Here is a 6,128-nt window from a genome sequence, read left to right on the forward strand (position 1 = left end):
CCATTCTGAACACCTACAAACTCAACAGGAGAGCGAAGAAAAGAATAGCAGCAACTCTCTGAACAGAAAAGCGACCACCTTCTGGAAGGTAGGACATGCGGAGAAGTGAATCCGAGGCAATATAAGGGAAGATAGACGGCGGGGATATGCAAACAATAAATCATGGAACACTACATCAAAAACTGATGATGTGATGTTTGGTGATTAACATAACATAATAAAATTTCAAAATAAATAAATAAATAAATAAAAGGAGAAAGGCAATTCCACAATTGTAGTGCTGGATTTTAATATTCCATCACAAGAACTGATAGAAAAACTAGACCAAAAAACTTAGTAAAGATGTGGAAAACTTGAACTACATAATCAACCACTTTGACCTGATTGATATTTATGTTACTATAGCAGGAACTACAGAATACATGTTCTTTTTAAGGGCTCATGATACATTCATAAAAATAAACCATAAGCAAGGTCATAAAACAAGTCTCAATAAATTTAAAGGGAATTAAATCATACAAAGTTTGTTTTCTGACTGCAGAGGAATTAAATAAAAAATTAATAACAATACAATATTTAGAAAAACCTTCAATACTTAGAAATTAAACAACTTCTAAATAATTCATGAATCAAAGGAATCACAGGGAAAATTAGAAAATATTTTGAACCATCTGATTAAAGAGCATATCACCTGTCAGAATTGGTGGGATGAAGCAAAAACAGCATTCAGAAGGAAAATAAAGCTTTAAATTCTTATATCAATGACCAAAAGTTGTATATTTACAAGAAGATAGAATAAGCGCAAAGTAAACCTCAATAATAAGGAGAAAAATATCAGGATAAGAGCACATCAATTAGGGATGCCTGCATGGCTCAGTCAGCTAAACATCTGCCTTCAGCTCAGGTCATGATCCCGGGGTCCTGGGTTTAAGCTCAGGGCTGTCTGCTCACTGAGGAGTCTGCTCCCTCTCCCTCTGCTCCTTCCCTGCATTCTCCCCTCCCCAGCTCTGCTCTCAATCTCTCTCTCTCTCAAATAAATAAATAAAATATTTAAAAAAAATAAAAGGGCCGATCAATGAGATAAACAAGGGAAATTAATCAATCAAAAATTTGGTTCTTTGAAATGTTCAACAAAATTCACAAACCTCTAGTTAGGAATGATCAAGGGAAAAACAAAACACAAATCACCAACATCAGGAATTAAATAGGTGTTTTTGTTACAGATCCTAAAGGCATTAAAAGGACAATTTAATGTTATAAACTTTATGCTACATTCAACAAGCTGGATAAAACTGACAAATTTCTTGAAATATACAACTTACCTAAACTAATTCAAGATGAAACAGAAAATTTCAATAGCTCCATATCTATTAGAATTAAATACATTATCAAAAATCTTCCCACAAATAAAACACCCTCTAGGCACAGATGATTTTACTGGTGAAAGCCACCAGACATTCAAGGAAGATATCAAACCACTATTACACAATTTTTATTAAGGAACAGAGGAGAGAATACCTGCTCACTCATTTTATGAGGCCAGCATAACCCTAACACCCAAACCCAGATGCACTGATACAAAATTCAGAAGCATTGATAGAAAAATCCTTAGCAAAAAATTAGCAAATCAGATGCAACAATATAAAAAGGATGAGATATCATGACTAAGTAGCATTTATTCCAGGCATGCAAGATTGGTTTAACATTAAAACCCAACTGATGTCTCTTTTTTCTTGCCAGACCTGATACCTCCATTTCTGCCAAGAGATACCAAGGCAGACAAGGTAGAGTCTTGCAGAAGAGCCTCCACTACATCAGGTGGCCTTGTTCAGAAAGCTTCTTTGTCCCCCCAGGCCTCAAAACTCCTCCCTCACTCAAAGACAACAAGGCAGCTAAGATCTCCCTCACCAGGAGACATCTGGTGTCCTGGCCTGGGGAAACTTCATTTGTCCTATCAGACAACAGCAGAGGAATCAGATAACCCAAGCAAATCAAAATAACATCACAAATTCTCTGAAAATGAAACTGCAATTGAAACCATAGCCCACAAATGTCATCTAAGACCCACACACTAAACCTAATTAAGGTGACTGACTGCCAAAATAAAATTTACATAGGACCCACAGTGTCCTAATTAAATAGACAAAATGTGCAGAATACAATTGAAAATCACCTGAAATAACAGAACTAAGATTATCACAATGACTGAGAAATAATAATCAACTGACCCCAAGATAAATTAGATTTTATTTATTTTTTAAAAGATTTTATTTATTTATTTGACAGAGAGAGAGAGAGAGACAGAGCCAGAGAGCACAAACGGAGGGAATGGCAGAGGAGAGGGAGAAGCAGAGTGTATGGAATGAAGCTAAAGCAGTGTTGGCAGGGAAATTTATAGCACTAATATTTATACTAGAAATGAAGAAATAAAGAAAGATCTGAAATCAATAAACTACACTCCTACCTCAAGGAATTAGAAAAAGAAGAGCCAAATAAACTCAGAGTAAGTAGATGGAAGGAAATAAGAAAGGAGCAGACATCAGTGAAATTGAAAGTAAAAGAACAGTAGAGAAATTTAATGGGAAAAAATTTCATCCTTTTAAAAAAAATCAATAAAATGGATAAACCTTTGATAGGACCTACAAAAATAAAAATATATAAGAAAGAGGGGTACCTGGCTGGCTCAGTTTGTGGAGCATGCAACTATTGATCTCAGGGTTGTGAATTCAAGCCCCATGTTGGGTATAGAGATGACTTAAAAAATACATATTTTTAAAAATCTTTAAAAAAAATATATGGGGCACCTGGGTGGTGCCAGTGGGCTAAGCATGCGACTCTTGGTTTCCGCTCAGGTTGTGATCTTGGGGTCATGAGATCAAGCCCCACCTCAGGCCCCACACTCAGTGGGAGTCTGCTTGAGATTCTCTCTCACCCTCTCCTTCTGCCCCTCGCCCTATGTGTGCGCATGTGCTCGCACTCTCTCTCTCTCTCTCCAAATAAATAAAAAAATAAATCTTTTTTTAAATGTGTATATATGTGTGTATATATATATAAAAGAAGGAAATCCCCTAAATTAGCAATGAAAAAGGGGATATCAGTACAGATCCCACAGCCATTAAAAAAATAATTAGAATATTGTGAACACATTTATCTTCATAAATTTGACAATTTAGAAGAAATGGACCAATTCCTTAAAACCACAAATTACCAAACTCAACCAATAGATAATCTGAAGAACCCTCTAGGCATTAAAGCAATTGAGTTCATAGTTTAAAAGCTCCTGAAAAAGAAATCTCCAGGCCCACATGTGTATGGTGATTAACATAACATAATAAAAAAAAAATATGTATACAGTGCTGTAATAAAAAAAAATCCTTAACAAAATGTTATCAAACCAAATCCAAAAGTATGTATGGAAAAAAACTATATGCCATGACTAGTGGATTTACTCCAGTTATGCAAGGCTGATTCAACATTTGAAAATTAATCAATATAATCTGCCATTATCAACAAACTATAAGCAAAAAATTAAAATATATATTTATAATATATAAAAGTATTTATAATATGTGTGAAATGTATTTTTATATGTTAGTTGCAACCGAGAAAATAAAATTAAATTCCTTGTACAGTATTGCTCCCAAATACAAAATACTTAAAAAAATCTACCAGTGATAGCCAAGAGTTTTACATTGAAAATATTGACGAGATTTCAAATAAGACCCAAATAAATGGATATATATATACACCATATTCATGGGTTATAAAACTAAATGTTGTTAAGGTCAATTCATTCCAAGATGACCTACAGATTCAACAAAATCCCAATCTAAATTTCAGTCCTCTTTTTTATAGAAATTGACAAACAGTCCTCAAAATTAAATGTAGATGCAAACGCTCTATATTTGTCAACACAATGAAAAAACAAACAAACAAGATTGGAGGCCTCACTCTTCATTGTATAAGAGTGCTTCTATGCTATTTCTATTATTGCATTCATCATGTTTTACTGTAATTATTAATATAATGTATGCTCCTTGAGAATAGGGACTATGTCTTAATCATCTCTTTTTTTTCCAAACTGTATCTAGCTTTATTCAAGATACTTTTCATAGGGCGCCTGGGTGGCTCAGTTGGTTAAGCGACTGCCTTCGGCTCAGGTCATGATCCTGGAGTCCCAGGATTGAGTCCCGCATCGGGCTCCTTGCTCAGCATGGAGTCTGCTTCTCCCTCTGACCCTCCCCCCTCTCATGCTCTCTCTCTCTCTATCTCATTCTCTCTCAAATAAATAAATAAATAAATCTTTAAAAAAAAAAAGATACTTTTCATAAACAATCATGGTATTTCCAGCTGGGCATGGGCAGATGGTCATTAACAGTATACAACAACTTTCAAACTCCCTTCTTCAATGGACTACCAAGATCAGAAAGCCACCTCATGTGATGCTCTGAACAGGGAGAGTTTAGAGTGAGGGTTGATGTTTCACATTTAGCATATTGTTCAACAACTTCTTATAAACCAATCCTGACTTTCTGGAAATGAAATGAAGATGGCAGAATTATCCATCTGAAGATCCACAAGCTAAAAAAGGAGCTCTTCGGAGGGACACCATCTCCACGGTGACACTGAAGAGTCCGGATTGCCTGACATACTGGAAGCCATGTTTTGGAGTCAGGTTCCAACAGGTCTCTGGGTTTAAGGGAGTCAAGTCTATGGTGAAGACAGACAGGGAGAAGAGGACATAAAAAAATGAATTTTAGCTTTTTCTCACCACAGGGCGTTTCTGTCAAGGTGGCTAATGTGTGTCAACATCAAGGAATCCCTCCTCCTGGGAGCCAAGAGGAAGTGTCTCAAAAGTAGAAGGGAAAGGTGTTTCCCCCCTTTATCAATCTAGCTTCGGAGATACTCTATTAGTAACGTATGTCCTTCCCCCAAAACAACTATGAAGTGTTCTGTGTGCTAACAAGATAGCTTTAAAGAAAGTTGAAACAAAATTCTGCATTTTTAGAAAACTTGATAAAAAAAAAAGTATTTCAGGCTGTACAGTCACCGCAAGTACACAGGTATCACTTGGCATCTCCAGCACCCTTGGCTTTCTGTGCCTGGTGTGTTTTGGCATCTCTGTTTCCTGCAGGGTTATTCCCATCCCTGACAGCATCAGTGTAACCCCCTTTCCCTTTGGGTACCTTCTCTCCCCTCTATGCAGGGGCCTTTTTAGGCTTGGACTCTGGTTCTGGAGGAACAGATTTAGCAGATAACATTGCAGAACTTCACCTTGGCTTTGTTACCTGGAGCCTCCCCTTCAGCCTTTCTCTTGGGCATGGGGACGACGGGAGGATGTAGCTGCTGGATGCAGAGATGCAGTGGTGCGGGCTTTGGTCAGTCTGGAGAGGTCGTTCTGGCCTCTTCTTTACATTGCTCCCATCATCTTTGTCTTAATCATCTTTCATCTTAACACAGCATAGATGCTTTCAGTACAATGTGTTGCCCTGGTTAAAATAATGACCATTTTGTAGTTATAGGATTTTAATTTGAGAAAAAAGGAAGACAGGGCATGTAAATCACTCAGCATGTGGGCAGGAGTTTCTGGTGATAACATCAGAAATGTAGCCAACTTTTTCTCTTTCCAAGAACAAGTTACAGAATCTTGGGACTCTGGTTTCCATTTAACACACAGGGAACTTTCCTGGAGGTAATTCAGTGAGTTTGGTTTTACATCAAGGAATTACCTGGAATCTGGCTTTAGCCAATCCCACATTAATTGTTCATGGTAAATACTGCTTGCCAACTTTCATCTTTGTTTATATTGGCTCTGATGATTCTGAATATGTATCACTCAATTCTTCAAGGTGAAACAGAGGGACCCCTTTCAACATTTAAGGTGAACTCCTCAGTTCTAAGTAACATCAGCCAATGGATTTTATATCTTGCCAGTTCTCTAATACTTTATTCTTAATCCGCAGCCCTGTGAAGTTTTATAAATAACTTTGATAAATCCAAAAGGCCATCCGCTTTCTCTTCACAGAAGTTGCACATTGGTATTGGTCCATGTTTGTGTATTTCCAACCATTCTTCCTACCCAAAATTGTTTGTTTGCAATGAGATTTGGTCCAGTTTAGTGTCCTTTG

At 36.8% G+C, this 6,128-nt stretch overlaps 1 pseudogene; it reads right to left on the reverse strand.

Moving 5' to 3' along the window:
• Positions 1-5,066: 5,066 nt before the first annotated feature.
• LOC118005637 lies at positions 5,067-5,322 on the reverse strand (annotated as a pseudogene).
• Positions 5,323-6,128: the final 806 nt, after the last annotated feature.

The sequence above is a fragment of the Mirounga leonina genome, unplaced genomic scaffold, assembly GCF_011800145.1.
Source record: "Mirounga leonina isolate KUSES-001 unplaced genomic scaffold, KU_Mleo_1.0 Mir_94, whole genome shotgun sequence".
Taxonomy (NCBI): domain Eukaryota; kingdom Metazoa; phylum Chordata; class Mammalia; order Carnivora; family Phocidae; genus Mirounga; species Mirounga leonina.